The 17,181-nt window shown below is 48.0% G+C and overlaps 1 long non-coding RNA gene and 1 other non-coding gene across 3 annotated transcripts; both read right to left on the reverse strand.

Moving 5' to 3' along the window:
* Nucleotides 1-1,555: 1,555 nt before the first annotated feature.
* LOC120705193 lies at nucleotides 1,556-2,454 on the reverse strand. 2 transcript variants are annotated; one of them, XR_005687832.1, is made up of 3 exons: nucleotides 2,304-2,454; nucleotides 1,982-2,052; nucleotides 1,556-1,690 (listed from the first exon to the last, which is right to left on the reverse strand). It is a non-coding gene; the product is annotated as an uncharacterized LOC120705193 (long non-coding RNA). The 2 variants fall into 2 exon arrangements; XR_005687831.1 differs by having other exon boundaries at nucleotides 1,561-1,751.
* A 9,245-nt stretch (nucleotides 2,455-11,699) lies between these two features.
* Nucleotides 11,700-11,806, reverse strand: LOC120705379. The gene has a single exon (XR_005687959.1). It is a non-coding gene; the product is annotated as a small nucleolar RNA R71 (small nucleolar RNA).
* Nucleotides 11,807-17,181: the final 5,375 nt, after the last annotated feature.

A 17,181-nucleotide genomic window follows, 5' to 3' on the forward strand; every position in this document is an offset into this window, starting at 1 on the left:
CGAGAGCTGCTTATTGTTCAATTGCTTGTCCGGATGACCCCGCACGTCCTAGCAAAAAGTGACAGTCAAATAATGAGTGCTTGTACGACATATATATATATATATATATATATATATATATATATATATATATATATATATATATATATATATATATACCCTGGGTATGGAATAGTTATTTCATACCCGAGCCAATCTCTGGCGCGCACCCGAGCGCGTTGCTCGCGGCCGCCTGCTCGTGTTTTTGGTTTTCCTCTGTGTTAGTGGCTCAGTGCGGTTCCCTGTTGCTACGAAGGTGCAATTTTTCCCGGGGGCTGGGATGGGTGTGACGGTGGTTACATCTTATCCACGGGGGCGTTTGATGAATTCAGTGCTGAAAATCGTTTGTCACAGTAAGCTAGCGGCGGACAAAATTATGCCATGCACGTGCCCTGATGTGACGACTCATCCAATTCCATTTGTTTCTATCGACGTGTGGATGCGTCAGCTCATGGATTAAATTATTTTTTCTTTACAATACCAACCGTGATACATCTGCTCATGGATTAAATTAATTATTCTTTACATCAATGACCATGAAAAAAGCATACATTGGTTGAATAAGGGCACTAACAGATCTGCTTCATGGCACCAAATTTTACGATTTGGACTTGCAAGAAAAACCAGAAATCATACAACTAACTAGGTAACTATAATAAAAAAAGGATTAGCATCCAGAAAACATAAGGCACAGTACACATAAAAGAATTTACATATCTTGAATCAAAGAATCTAGCTAGTGATTGATTGGCATACTAGTGACGAAACAAACATGCCTATGCTGACCTTCACTTGCATCAGGCATGAACATATGATTTTTTTTAATCCAATCAGACCATAAGAAGGGTTAGGATTCTTAGGAAGGATCACACTACAGGCGTTCAAATGGTTGTAGATGAGGATGTGCTGTTCTTGCCTTGACAGCATGCTTGCTCTTATCTTCCATCAGGCATGAGTACTTCCATCTTAAGATGCAGCAGCACCAGTGCATCCAATTCCAAGGGCTGAAAAAGATAGAAACCTGAATTCCAGTTAGTATAATAGAAGAACACACTGTCAGTGTACTCTGATTTACATGCCCTGACTGAAATGCACCCTAACCTTTTGTATGTACACTCTATCAGTTAATTGCGTACTGCAAACACTTGCTGAAAAGCACCAATCTTTGTTGTGGTTTTGACATAATTCTTAAATGCATATAATGATTAGTGGCAAGAAAAAACAAGGAGCAGATGAACCCCGTTAGTGTATTTGCTGACTGGCACTTCTAATTCAAAATCAGAGAAAGGCCTAGTAATAATCCTGAATACACGTGAGAGGAGCGTGACCACCTCACCTGAATCCAAAAGAGGGGCATTACGGTCAGTGCCACACATAATCTGAATCAAATTTAGTGAAGCATTCAGAAATTCAGGAAAGTGAAGTCCCTTTTGAGTACACATAAATCTTGTTCCTGCCCTCATTGCTGATCTCCACGATGTAGGAATGGTGCAGAGAAAATCAACGTTAGCATCCCCAGCTCTCCGCTGCCTCTCGTTTCATCTTCCATAACACATGCATCAAGGCAGCTTTAGCCACCAGTGGCCACTGGCTGTTGCCGTCGCACTCGCCATGCACGCCAGTGGGAGAGGTAAGTGGACGGATAGAAAACCTGGTTGCCGTCGCACTCGCCGTGCACACCAGTGGGAGAGGTAAGTGGACGGATAGAAAACCTGCACCGTGATCTCAAAGTAGAATGGGTGAGTTCATCCATAGGTATAAGGCGAAGCTGCTGGTCAGATATTTTGCACGCAAGAAACAAGGGAACAGGGAAAAGGATCACAACGCTACAGATTTTACCAAGATGCGACCTAATTTGAGCTACAACCTCCACAAATTATCGGGATCTCTGAGCTCAATTGACCAAAACAACAAAAATTGATGGGAAAGGATAGAAGGGGACCTTGAGCCAGCGGGGGTTCCCAGCGATTCATCAGATTGAGCGTCGCCACCCAGGAGCTAGAGTAAATCTTTCTGCAAAATTGAAGAAAAAAGGAATTATGTCTAAGCTTTGCGCAGTGGAGACGTGCCTGCTGTGGCTTGCGGGAGATTTGACGGGAAACGGCGGTGCGCGGTGACGGGAGGGATAGCAAACTTGGGGATGTGCTGCTACACTACATGACCCTGCTAATGGAAGACCTCGAGAGCGGCGACCATGATGTTCAACGGGCGCCGCGAAATTAACCGTAGGAACAGCAAGGGACCTTGTGCCAGCGGGGAATCACCTGATCCGAAGGCAGGCTGAGGAGGATCGACGGCGACGGGAGGACGGATCGGTCTCGTGGAACAACGACGGGAGCACTAAGCGGTGTCGCGTTGAATGCGGGGACACGCAGGGGTTGGCCAGCAACCGGCCGCGGGCGGCACCAGTACCCGGATCGGCAACGGGAGGAATGGCGGAGCAAAACGGATCGCGACCTTGGGAAGAAAACTTCGGGAGAGGACGAAGCCCCGTCGGGAGGAGGGTGGGGCGCCGGAAGGAGGGAGCGCCCCGTCGGGAGGAGGGTGTGGCGCCGGGCGCTCCGAGAGGATGAGAGCGGAGTCGCCGGTGCGAGGGTGCGGCTCCGAGGCGTGGATAACCGAGATCGCGGTGCGGCGCCGCCGATGAACGAAACCCGAGCGGGCGGGGGGCGGCGCCGAGGCGTGAACCGGCGCTGGGGCGTCGAGTTGAGGGAGCGGCGATGGCAGGGTGGTGCGGCGCCGCCGGGAACGGGGAGGTGCGGCGCCTGGGAGAGCTGGGCGGTTTGTCGTGGGAGATGGGGGAGTGGGCGAGCTGGGCGGTTCATCGTGGGGGAGGGGCGAGGCCGGGTTGAGGCACGCGGGGACGAGCGCAGGTCGGGTGCGCAGGGTGCGGTCGGTCGGGTGCGAAGGTTGGTCCGATTGGTTGGCTAGGGTACGGAATAGCTTATTCCATACCTAGGTACTAAATAGAGCTAATATATATATATATATATATATATATATATATATATATATATATATGTTGATGTAGCAAGCGCTCAGAGATATATTTGACAAAGTCTTACTTTTGCTCCTTTAAGGGTTTTGAAACTTGCAGCAAGGCAGATCATGTGGTATGCAACATAGAACCCGCATTCATTTCCAGGTCCTTGCTGCATGCATTGCTCAAGATGATATATACTGTTAGGACAAATATATTATTTAGTGAAATCATGAAAACTTAGTATGCAGGCGATCAGAGATATACCGGAAAATCGGTCACATGCGTCAACCTGGTTTTTGGAAGACAGTGCTCGGTTCGAAAGGTGGAGAAAGCACTGCATTAGGCGTTATGGATGTCGTTAGCTGCAAATTAAATAGGTGACAGGCTCCAAATGAGAAGATTGCAAATGTGGTAACTCAGAGATATAACTATCAATAACCGCCTTGATGCTGGTGTAGTCTCGTTCTCCCAGAGTGATGCCATCGTCGCCGCGTGGTCTTACGGAGTCCAAGTACCACACTATTTACCACTTCGGACAGATGACAACTAGGAGATAGTGGGTGCCTGTGTGGTGCACGGCAAGCAGACAACCTGGTGCAGACTTCAAGACCGTTGAGATGGCAGACTGTACGTGCTGCGGATCCGAATTGATCACTCTGGCAGAGAAATCCTGGGGTTCAATGAACACAATACCAAGCTGACATTCCTTTGATGCTCTGACCAATTGCCTACGTACAAATACATTAGTTTTCAGGAAGCTGACATAGGGTTAGCATTACAAAGTAACTAACAATGACAGTGAACAATCTTTTGTGCTATATATACTCACAGTGTCAAGCAACGGATGAGGGAGATGCCCAAGGCATCGAGGTTGAAGACGTTGTACAGATCAGACCAAGAAACGGAGAAAAAACCAGGCCCACTGTGCAAGTCCTCAGCCTTGAATTCACCCATGATTGCCGTATTATCATTGTCCATGGCATGTGTGATGTAGTGGTTGTGGAGTCCCTTGGTATTCACCCCTACAGTGGCCAGATCTAGCTCTGACAACATTGGCTTGCCCATCTCAAACTTGGAGTGAGTAGAAGTCCATACATTTTTTGCTGGTTCCTTGGGTGCCGCCTTACCCTTTGATTCCGTTGCTTTCTGTGCTGGTTCCTTGGGTTCTGACTTACCCCTTCCCCCTTTCTTTGGGGTGGCTGGTCTCTTTTTCTTTGGTGTGGGGGGAGGGTCGTCGCATGCCGCAACATCTATCTTCACATATTCAGGATCAGGTGTTGGGGTGCGTGGCCGCTTTTGGGCACCACTATTTGACGACCGACCAATGGGCGGGATGAGAATACCACTTTTCTTTCATTGGATCCGCATAGTACGGGCATCCCCCAAAGTAAAACTGTGGGCTTCTGGCAGCGGGATGGGCAGAGCGACATCCTTAGCATTTTCGTGGACAAAATCAATCTTGACCACGACATACCCATCCTGCACTAGCACCGTGTGGCATTCCTTGTCCCCGGGTTGCACAATCCCCTGTGCTAGCTCAATCAACAAAGTTGAGTAACTTCCAGTTATAATGCTGCAGGGGGTTGGAACATTATTGAGCCTGTCAATTGTGTCCGGCTCATCAAGTATAGGACCAATGCATTTCTTGTGGTCCACCATGCTATGACGACTAGGGGAGGGGGGTCCAGGGTTCGGCACACTGCACTGACTGGGGGAAGGGGGGTTAGGCAAGGCTGCTTCTTCTTCTTCTTCTTCTTCTTCTGGTACTCACTGTTCCCTCCTTGGAGGCGAAACTGCTCTTGCCACGGGCCGCAGCTAATAATGCTGCATCAACATCTATCCCCACTGTCCTGAGTGTAGCAAATATATTATCCTTTATCTCCTGTTTCAGTCGGTCGGGATCCACAGCAGATGACCGTTTCTTTTTCTTCCACAAGCCTTCATGTTCTTTGCCGAAGGCTTCCTTCCAACCCCTTGAACTGGAGACTCCACGCACGCGACTGGTGTGCTCTGGCGTATCAATGGCAGTGGAGAGGATGTCATGTTCTCTTACACCGCTCTCATGATCCTTCAGCTCGATCACCCGGTCGGCCAGCCTCTTGGCACCGTTGCTACTCCAGGTGATTTTCCCGCTGGATGGTGTTGGACCAGCCCTGGCCCTTAAATATGGCGCTGATCGCCCAGGATACTGTTTCCAAGGGTTCTCTGACCCCGCCTCCTCCATTGCCTTGTCCTCTTTGCTCCACCTCCCCTTCTCTTTCCCAGCATAGTCCTCTGGGCCGAGGCAATGGTTGTCCGTGATCCTAGCACGAAGCTTCTTGAAGTGCTCACTCTCCTCTTTGAACTGCTCCGAGGTGGCAGTCTCCACGAACATCTCCCAATCTTGATGATCCAAGTGCTTGTGCAGCTCGAAGGGCTCTTTACCTTCATTGACAAAATTTCGTACCAGATTGGACTTGAAGCTCCTGTGGAGCTTGGCGATTGACTTGCATGCCGCCCCTCTGACATAATTCATCTCTGTCTCAGATGTGCCCTCAGGAAACTGCAAGTATTGCTTCATGATATCGAACAAGCCCTGCCGCACGGGCTCATCCAAATCCTCAAAGTGGACATTGATTCCAACCCTTTGCCGTGTGATTAATCCACAGATCAGTCGCCAGCATTTCATTGCATCATCATTTGTTGGGAACCCTTCACTGTCGAAGCCTACGACTTTGATGATGTCATTAGGCCACTTGGTTTGTGCTCTTGGCTTCCTACGCTGAGAGGTGCTACATGCACCTGTTTGTGCAGACACTTTTGGTTGAAGATTCAGCACTTGGTCAAGTTGTGTATTTGAATCGGAGGATCTAGTTTCCAACATGGCTGCTTCCACTGATCCTGCAAAAATAGGCAGTAAATTAAACCATGATGATCCAATTAAAGAGGCAGCAAATCTATCACATCATCATTTGCAGAAAGAGGCAGCAAATTAAACCAAAATGATCCAATAATACATAAAAATGACCATAGACATAAAAGATCAGCAGCACTTGCATGTCAACTATCAAAATTATAACATAGAAAGGCATCAGAAGAGGGAGATATATGTTTGGATTAACTAACTATCCATTTGCCAATCCGATATCACTCTCAAGAATCTATGAAGAGCTCAGCCTCGAAAGGCAGAAGCACATGCCACAGTACTCCAGCAAGTGTACATGCCATATGCTTCATGCCTTTCAAGGTTGACTTGTCCATGGCAAGTACTCAATCTCTCAATTTTATTTGGCAGAGGTGGCAATGTCTGATTCACTCTCCAGAATCCATGAAGTGCTCAGCCTCAAAGGGCAGAAACAGATGTCACACACCAGCGAGTGTACATGGCATCTGTTTCATGCCGTTTGAGGTTGACCTGTTCATGGCAAGTATGAATCTCTCAATCTCTCAATTTTGTATGGCAAATGTGGCAATAAGATATTCACTATTCCCATATCTTCATTTGCCTCTAATTGCAAAAATAGACAGCAAATCCAAGCAATTCAGACTGATGTTTCGGACAACAAAAATAGACAGCAAATCCAAGCAAATATATGACAGCAAGAACAATGTTGCCTGAAGACGACGATGAGCGTGACGGCATGACCGGCTCTGGATCTTGCCCGCTAGCGGCGGCTGGGCTCTGGATCTTGTCTACACGACGGCGTGCCCAGCTCTGGATCTTGCCTGCTGGCGGAGGCTGGGCTTTGGATCTTGCCTGGGCGACGACGTGCCCAGCACTGGATCTTTCCTGCAGTCGGCTCCTCGGCGATGGCGGGCGGGCGTTGGTGGCCGCGACGGCGAAGAGGGCGGCGCGACCGGAGGAGGCGAGGAGGTGGGCCTGCGCGATGGCGAAGAGGGCGGCGCGACTGGAGGAGGTGAGGAGGTGGGCCAACGCGACGGCGAAGAGGGCGGCGCGAGGACTAGAGGAGGCGAGGAGGTGGCCCTGCGCGACGGCGAAGAGGGCGGCGCTACCGGATGAGGCGAGGAGGTGGGTGTGACCTAGGGTTTGAAATGGGAGGCGTAAAGAACTACGACTAAGGGGGATGGCTTTAAGTCCAGTTGGAACTTAACCCAGGTGACGGGCGCGGAATGTAGCCCGTCACCTTTCTATTAGCTTTACCGTGCAAAACCTGAAGATTGTTTCAAGTGTGGCCCATCACCTACGTCTTAGGTGACGGGCTATGTCCAGTTGAAGATTGTTTCAAGTGTGACCCGTCACCTTTCATGCATGGGTGACAGGTCACACAGATGTCGCCCGCCACCTATGACTAATAGGTGACGGGTAATGCAGTTACACTTGCACTTACAGAAAGCAATTCAGACTACTGTACATTGCTGTTGCACTTACACTTCCAGAAAACAAATTCAGACTGCTGTACATTGCAATTGCACTTACACTTTCAGAAAGCAAATTTAGACTGTTGTACATTGCAATTGCACTTACACTTTCAGAAAGCAAATTCAGACTGTTGTACATTGCTGTTGCACTTACACTTCCAGAAAACAAATTTAGACTGCTGTACATTGCAATTGCACTTACACTTCCAGAAAGCAAATTCAGACTGCTGTACATTGCAGTTGCACTTACACTTCCAGAAAGCAAATTTAGTCATATTACATCAAAATTCAGACAACAAGCAATGTACATTACACTATAATTATTTGGGACATCAGAATTCAGAAATTCACCATGTTACACTAGGCTTCTTTATGTCCACGTCCACGTCCACGTCCATGCCCACGTCCACGGTCTGAATTTGACCTTACATGGATTTTTTTTGTTATGGTCGGTCCGCAGGTACGGGGTCTTGTCATTGGCATTTAGGCGGGGGAGCTCACAAGTTGCAAAAGGAGGGATTTCATCAAATTGATTAAACTCCTCCTCATCCACCGCATTATGCACTCCAACGATCCTTCTCTTGCTAGGAAGGACAATATGTCGCATCGTCCTAACTGTATCAGGCACATAAAACACTTGCAGCACATCTTTTGCCAAAACAAAGGGTTCTGTTTTGTACCCAACATTACGAAGATCAACGCTGAAAAACCCATTCTTGTCACGTGTCACTCCCTGTGACCCTTGAACCCATCGACATTTGAATAGGGCAACCTTGAATTCCAGATAGTTGAGCTCCCATATCTCCTCTATTTGATCATTGTATGGGGCCTTTTGCATGTTGTTATCATAAGCATCAATGTGGACCCCACTGTTTTGGTATATGCTCTTCTTGTCCTGCTTGACTGTGTAAAATGTGTATCCATTGATATCATAGGCCTGATATGTCATCACAGTGAATATGGGGCCCGCAGCTAGTTTTTAATATCATCATTCGGTACATTGCTTGCTGCCACATGGTCTTTGAACCAATTGTTGAACTCTTTCATGTGCTTTTTGGCAACCCAACCTTCACCTCTCCCAGGATTTTCTTGTACGATAAGCTGTTTGTGCTTGAGTACATATGGCTCCACCACCTCCATGTGTTCTAGGACAAGAAAATGGGCTTGATCGTACGTTTTCCGTTCCGGATTCATAGACTTCTTGCCCAAAGTCCCAACCCTATCCAACCTCCCTTCATGTCTTGAATGAGGCACTCCAATTGGGTTATTTGGATCCAAGTAAGTCATCGACCACTCAACAGCCTCCTCGGTCCCGTATCGGCTGATGATATTTCCCTCCGAATATTTCCGATTATTTACGAATGACTTCAGGATACCTATGTATCTCTCATAAGAAAACATCTGGTGGAGGTAAGAGGGGACAAGGTAGTGTATCTCCTGTACAAGGTGAACCGTGAGGTGAACCATAATATCAAAAAATGTCGGAGGGAAGAAGGCCTCCATCAGACAAAGTGTCTCATGTAACCGTCTGTCTAGAGCTGTCAGCAACTCATCATCAATGACCTTTTGCACTATGGCATTGAAGAAGAAGCAGAGGCTCATGACTGTCTCACGAACCTTCATAGGGAGCACATTCCTGATTGCTACAGGCAGTACTGATGTCATAAGCACGTGACAGTCATGAAACTTCATCATGGAGAAATTCAACTTTCGTGCTGACTAGACTGGCAAAGTTGGAACCGTATCTTGAGGGAAATTTTACACTATGCAAGAATTGGCATAATTCTTTCTTCTCTTTTCTAGACATTGTGGTGGCGGCTGCAACAAGGTCTTTTCCATTTTCTGCTTCTTCGACGTAAAGCTCAGGACGAATGCCCATCTCTTCAAGATCAGCTCTGGCATTCTCATGGTCCTTTCCTTTACCCTTTGTGTTCATGATTGTTCCGACAAGGCTCTCACAAATGTTTTTCTTTAAATGTATGGTATCAATTGAATGTTGGGTGTTGACGGCCATTATTTCATGTTCTGGCCGTCAACTTCTCGGAAATAAATCGAGCTTTACACTATGTTCCATTCGTATTTTATTTTATTCTAATAAGTTCCACAAGTTTTGGATGAGTTTTGATTTCAGGTGAACACATGCCAAAAGGGGACGAATTTGGGCAAAACCCAGGCTGACCGGCCTATCCTAGGCCGGCCGGCCTAGCACCTCCACACACCAAGCCACGTACTTGATCCAGGGGCAATGTGACATGTTTAAGTACATCTGAGCCGAGGATTGAACGTCGGTTTGATCGTATGGACCGAAAGGCTTGCACAAGGATCAAAGGACCCATAACTCAGTGCAAAGCCATGTCCAGGTCAGCAATCCACACCCTGGAGTAATCACAAGAGTCAAGACACAATGTCGGTGGAATGGAGGGCCAGCACGAGCCAGAGAGAGGCCGGCCGGCCTGGCCTTGTCTGCGTTCGGGCAACGCAAGCTACACCAACTCTAGGAGGAAATCACAGACGTTCACGCAAAGGCGGTGGCCAGATGGCCACAATCCTAGGCCGGCCGGCCCCACCTTGCAGCCACACAGGCTCCGGCTTCACGTGGAAGTTAAGCTCAATTGTCACAACTGCCTTCAACCGACGGCACGTGCTTCACCTGCTCAGAACCGACCTTGGAAGGCTATAAATAGAACCCCCATCCATCACTTGTAACACCCACCTTGGAGCTCATTTCTCTCTTCACTTTCTAGAGTAGGATTAGTAGTTTGGGAGTTAGAGTCGAGTCGAGCTTGCTCGGGATTCCGGAGTCCTCGGAAGTCTGGTAAAACTCTTGTATCTTTCTTTCGAAGTTATTAATATAAGTTATCTTCTCTACTTTTCTGAGTTAGCTTTACTTTCCACTTTCCTTTATCTTCTTGAGTCTGAGTGTTCAGCTCGAGCGCGGAAGTTGTATCCTTTAGCTTAGGCTAAGCTATCTCTCTGATAGTCGGGAATTTATCTTACGGGTTTTCTCGCCCGGACTAGAGTATCTCAAGTTTGTGCTCTAGGTTGAGGGGAATTTCTCTCGAAGGCCTCGAGAGAAATCCTAACACCGAGTGCAGACGTGGTGTCTGAGCTTAGTGTTAGCTAGAAAGTGTGTTCCATCCCACGGTACCGTTGTGGTAGTCGGCAGGTGGCGACAGCCCTGTCCGTCCCTCGTAGTCCACCACGTTCGGGTGTTTTCATAGCAGTAGTGCCGACTGCCGTTGGACTCCCTTCTCATCCCATTCTGAGTCCTTCTCTGAGGCCGCCGAAGTAAGCTCTACCTTCCCGAAGATTAGTTCGATAGTTAGTCTGATCTAGAGAGGCTAGCTCGATAGTTCAGAAGTGTATCAGGTGTCTTATCTCGCTCGTTGTCCTCCCAGCTGCTACATCACACTAAGGAATTGAGTCTCCGTGTGTCACTCGGTCAACAACTGGCCACTTATCTTATCTTATCTTGTATCTAGTTTACCCCCGTCTAGTTAGTCGGTTGATTAAGCTAGTACGGTTATCATTCGATTTACGATATTCTTTACCATAGTGCTTCCCTGAGAAAAAATGCGGTACCTTGGAATACTCCATGGTGAAGTGCTACAGTGGTGATTATGGGCACTTGCAGAATTAACATTCTTTTGCAGTATAAGAAACGCCAACAAGCATTTTTGGCGCCGTTGTCGGGGAAGCAATTGGCTAAAGATATCGTAAATAGTCTGATAGACTTTATTAGTTTGTCACCGCTAATCTTAGCGGGCTTACCATTGCTCTGTCTATCTTTTTGATTGTTGTAGAGCAGTGCATGACCGATTTTGACCTACCAAGTAACTTCAATCCGAATCCAGAAAGAATCGGGAGAAACGTGAGACGCCGCGTCGTCCCACCTCAGAAAAGACTTACTTGGTCTATCAGTTTGCCATCCACTTCAGCCGCATCACCCATGGCTCAGAAGTATCTTCGTCAGTTCTCAGCCCCGTCCAGCAGCCACATGCCCGGTCGATTGAACCGAAAACAAGCCGGCAATGACAGCTTTGAGCTGAAAACTGGACAGGTGAACATGGTTCAAGCAAGTCCGTTCTGTGGAAAGGCATCTAAGGATGCCAATGCCCATCTCCAGAACTTCCTGGAGGTGAGTAACACCATCAACCCCAAGGGTACTATGATGGATGTCATCCTCCTTCGGCTATTCCCGTTCTCACTGCTAGGGAAGGCCAAGACGTGGTTTTACTCCAACAAAGAGGCTTTCAACACATTGGAAGCTTGTTCAAATGCATTCCTGGCCAAGTATTTCCCAGTGGGCAAGACCAATGCCCTCCGGAACAGAATCTCCGGTATCCAGCAATTACCTGATGAAACCATCCCAGAGGCCTAGGAGCGTCTACAGGAATACATACAAGCATGCCCACACCACGGCATGGAGGAATGGCTGATCATCCAAAACTTTTTCCATGGCCTGAATCAGTAAGCCAAGGACCACATAGATGCAGCAGCAGGTGGTTCCTTCCTCTCTCTCAATGTTGCGGGAGCGAAGATGCTTATTGACAAGATAGCCTCCAATCAGAGTTGGAGAGGTGACAAGCAGCCAGCCCGTCCAAGGGGCGTGCATCAGATCGACAGCGTCGATATGCTGGCTGCCAAGATGGATCTTCTCATGAAGAAACTGGAATCTCCACACATGGAGGCTAACCAGGTTTCGGAGTCTCGGATGACATGTGAAACATGTGGCGAGACTGGGCACTCGGGCACGTCGGGCCCCTTAACTCAAGAGGACGCGAACTTCGTTGGCACCAACAACAACAATCCCAACTCGGGATTTCGTCCTCAGCAAGGTTGGAACTCAAAGCCCAACCTCCCCTTCGGAAATCAGCAACGTATGAACTTTAATAACTTTCAGCCTTCATTAAAAGACTTAGTTTATGGCCAGAAGCAAATAAATGACAACATTAGCAAGAAGTTTCATGCTAATGACAGTTTTGGAATCCTTGGCCTCACGACTAGAGGGCTTTAGTTCTGTCATCAAGAATCAGTTGAGCTTTAACAAAATGATAGAAACTCAGGTAGCTCAGCTAGCCTCATCCTGTCCTAACACTAACACGGGGAAACTGCCTGGGCAACCGGAAGTTCCCTCAAAAGAGAACGTTAATGCGGTGACTACGCGTGGAGGTAAGTCCACATGAGAGCCACCTTTCCCACAGGATGCAGGAACCCGGCGGAAAGCCGTATCCGCCAGCCATGCCGATGCTGAAGAAGAAGAGCAGGAGGAGGTGTCGACTCCAACACCATTGCAGCCCAGGAAGACCCCGTGGAACCCCCTAGAACTCCACGAGATTACCACGACACAACTGCCTTACCGTTTCAGGAATGGATAAGGAAGCCGGTGGCCGACGAACAATTCGGCAAGTTCGTCGAGGTAATAAAGAAGCTATATGTGAACATACCACTTTTTGATGCTATGCAGATGCCTACGTATGCCAAGTATATCAAAGATATTCTTGGAAACAAGAGAGTGCTGCCCACCACCGAGGTCGTGCATTTAACAAAAGAATGTAGCGCCGCTATACTCAATCCTCTCCTAGTGAAGAAGAAGGACCCAGGCTGCCCAACCATCACATGCTCCATCGGGACTCAACATTTCTCAAACGCTTTATGCGACTTGGGAGCAAGTGTTAGCGTCATACCCAAGGTAGTATATGACCACCTTAATCATCATGCGCTTGCCCCTACTGCCATGTGTTTGCAGCTAGCGGACCAATCGGTTCGCTACCCCGCGGGAGTAGCGGAGAACATTCCGGTGAAAATCCGGAATTTCCTCATTCCCGTAGACTTCGTCGTCCTCGACATGGAAGTTGACACCAAGACACCTCTCATCCTTGGAAGGCCGTTCTTGAGTGCCACAAACGCAAGTATTGATGTGGGAGCCGGAGAAATTCAGCTCAACATCAATGGTCAGAAGTAGACGTTCGCCTTCAAGCCGAAGGTCGAACAATGCTCTCAAGTCAAGGCAATCAACCGGAAAAAGAAATCCGATAAAAAGCCGGAGAAGCCATCCATCCCACCTATCGAAGCCCTCATTGAGTACGTAGAAAATCTACGGATTCAAGAGGAGGCGAAGCAAATTAAGCTTCACAACTACAGAAATGCGAGACGAAGGATTCAACGTAAGAAATTTCTAGAATCACAAAAGAAAGAGGTCGAATCAAAACCCACACCCAAGAAGGTGTGGCGGAAGAAAGGGTCGTCGTCAAGAACTCCACCCAACGACGACAAACGAACCAAAGAGAAGGAGAGTCCAGCTCCGGACTCAAAACCCGAGCCCGCGCCATGAGGTTCATGGTACGTATCCTTCATTGCATTGCATATAGGATAGTTTAATTTTTCTTGCATACACTTTACTCCATTCCTGCATAAGCATATTTGATTTTGAACCAAACAATGTTTAATTTCCGAAAATCTGCATTGAAAAGAACTTCACAAAAATTTTCGAAAAAAATTTCGCCCACATGCTAGGCCGGCTGGCCCCAACTTGTCTCGTTTCGGCCAGGAGCAGCAGGGAATCGGAAGAATTGTTTGCACATGGAGCAAGGGACAAAGCGCAGCGTATTGAACGTGCAGGTGCAGGCCGGCCGGCCCCATTCAGGCCGGCCGGCTCTCCTCCTCCATTCGTGTCCCGTCACCACCAAAAGGGAGCACCAGCACCTGTAGAGCTACGCCGTAGACCTTCGCCGTGGCACGTTTGCCACTATGGGAGGCCGGCCGGCCTAGGGCACGTTTGCCACCGTGGGAGGCCGGCCGGCCTGGCTTCTGCGCGCCGCTATAAAACCCGGCGACGACGACGTTCCTCGACGCACCACATGCTCAGGTTTGCATGCTCCAGCCTGACCACGAGCTTCTCCTCTCCCTTTCTTGAGTTCCTTTGCTTAAGCAAGCTCTTTTGAGCTAATCAAGTGGAGAACTCAAGTGCTATCTCAACCAAAAACAAATAAAATTCAGTAGTGTTTAGTGAAGTTCATAAACCAGAAAATACCAAAAATATTTTCCTTGAATAAAGTCATGGAACTCTGAATGACAAACGTTTAATGCCCCGCAAGAACGACTAACCTTCCTCTTAATTGTCATATCCTTCGGGTATTGTGTGCTAACATTTTGCAGGAACCATGTTCGAGAAGGCTAAGGAAAAGATCAAGAGGACGTTCTCGAAGAGCTCGAGGAGTTCACGGAGTTCATCTTCCTCACGGGATAATATGTCGGTCGACTCTGGTCGCCATACAAATGTGTCCCGGGAAGAAGAAGAACCTCCAGTAGTCTCGAAGACCCGACTCTGCATCAGGATTCCGACGATGGTCGAACAGATCACCGTCAAGAACGACTACGAACGGGAGGCCCTGGAGCTATTGAAGAAGTAAAATTTTGGCCATGCCAAGAGGTTCGAATCGCGCTTCCTCATGAAGACGGGACTCAAGCAGGACATGAACAACGCCCTCACCGGCGTCGGATGGGAGAACTTCGCCGACATTGTTGAGCCAGGTTCGCAACTCTTAACCATGGAGTTTCTGATTTCTCTTGCCGTTGAAGAAACCGGTGCTGAAACTAAAGTTCATTTCCGTCTCTTCAACGAACAATTTGAAATGAAATTAAAAGACTTTAGCATCGCGTTGGGCTTTCATAAAAGATGCATCCTTGACCCCAATGAACTTGCTAAGAAACATCGTTATGACCGAAACTCACGGTGGAGTGCAATATCAAATGATTCTGTGAGTAGCAAAAACAGCATAGTCTCCATCCATAATCCTTCCCTGAGGTTCCTAGCCATGTGGCTTGCCATGGTCGTGCACCCTCGTGAATACCTTCGCCTCTGCAGCTTGCCCGAGTTGCAATATTTGTACACCATGGCGAAGCAAATCCGCTGCTCTCCAGTCAGAACCATGCTCGCTCACTGGCAGAAGATGATCTCCGGCAAAAGTCCCATCGATATGACCTCCCTGGTCACTCGCACTGCGAGGTACATCAGTGTGATGAACAATGTCGAGGTCACTTTCATGCCAGAGACCGAGGCATGAAGGTACGAGGTCAGCCTTGAGCACTTCATGCAGGGACACATGATGCACGAAGGGCCCGGAAACTCTATCTTTATGTGTTACCCCGGGTACGATAGAGAGATCGAGCTTCCATGCCCTAGACTCTCTCTCTACGCGGTGAAAAGCCTAACCTTGCAGATGGAGAAGAAGGAGCCCGCGCAACGGAGTGTTGCTGGTCCACAGACAAGAAGCAGAACCCGGCTGGACCAACAAGCCGGAGCAGGACCATCACATCAAGCACCCTCGGCCCCCACTATTGCGCAGCCCGGACTGTCTACTCAGAACATGAGCTTCAAGCAAGCATATGGATACTATGCTTATGGCGACCCGACCTTGTTCTAGGCCGGCAGTAGTGGGTACGCCAGTGATCAAGGACCCTACTACCCCGCAGGTATGCATCCGTCTTATGGTCCACAGGTGGGTCCTTCGGCATAGCACACAACGATCTTGCAGAGCATCTCCAACCTCTCGAGCCAGATCACCAACCTTGGCACACAGCAGCAGCAAATGCAGGAGACCATAGCACACAACGCCGAGCTGACTCAGCAGAGCTGGGGGCTGAGATCGGCCATGCATTACGACGTCTCCAACTTGTTCAACCACATGGGGCTGGACCATCAACCATCCCAGCCGTACTATCAGCACCAGCAGCCCGAACAAGAGGACAATGACGATGAAGACGAGGAAGTGGAGGACTCCGATGTGGAGGACTAAGCTTCTTCGAAGCTTGGGGGGGGGTTGTACCGCCAGGTAAGTCACCACATCCCGACCGTTTTTCAGTAGCCATGCCATAATAAGTATGCATATAAAATAATAATATTAATAATAATAATAATAATCTCTTATGAGTGGAAATCCGTGTAAGCTCTCGCTTTGGAAATGATGTATAGTTGCTCTGTTCATGCCTCGTATGTGCCTCATTTACAACGTTTTACTCTCCTAGGACATGAGCTAGTTGGCACATTTTAGTTCCACTAAAAAATGGTTGAGTGGAGGCATGAGTTTAATTTCTAAAGTCTAAGTTGTTGCGGGATTCGAGATAGCCCAAACCGGATTTAAAACTGTTTGCTCTAGTAGGGAACCTCTCGGAATCTTTTGAAAATTAAATTTTTGGTGAAGGTTTCCCACATGGTTATAATGACCCATCCAGAGCCTCTCATGCTATATAAACCAAAATGAGCTATCTTGTATTATCATGAGCTTTGCCAAACGGTGCGTCCGTCAAAGAAATGGAACTTGCCATCTGCCGATCAATTTCCTTCATATATCCATCGTTTGCTAGCCTCAAATGTCTGGTCTGTCAACCACGCATTCCGGGATTGGCGTCCACCGCCAGGCATCTTTTCCCCCGCAGTCATACACCCAAAGTCTCCACCATATACCCAATCATCCCATATAAGGTCTTCTCATCATGAAACTCCAAAGTTATTAGAGTTATTTCAGCAAAAGAGAGAGGGGATTATTCTCTAAAAAAATAGAGTTGGAAATGAGAGAAGAAAATCCCACTCTCCCAAAGAGTTGCAAACAAGGAGTTCAAATAAAAGACCAAATTCCCTTTCCTAAACCTGAGTTCATCTCCCTCCATCTCTTTGAAATCCCACAAGATCGGAATTTGGTCAAGTTCCAATCCTTCATGGATCACCATTTAGCTTGGCAATATAGGTAAACAAGGTATGCAGCACTCTCCCTACCTATAAACTTCACATATCAGCCTTA

This window comes from Panicum virgatum, chromosome 4K (genome assembly GCF_016808335.1).
Source record: "Panicum virgatum strain AP13 chromosome 4K, P.virgatum_v5, whole genome shotgun sequence".
Classification (NCBI taxonomy): domain Eukaryota; kingdom Viridiplantae; phylum Streptophyta; class Magnoliopsida; order Poales; family Poaceae; genus Panicum; species Panicum virgatum.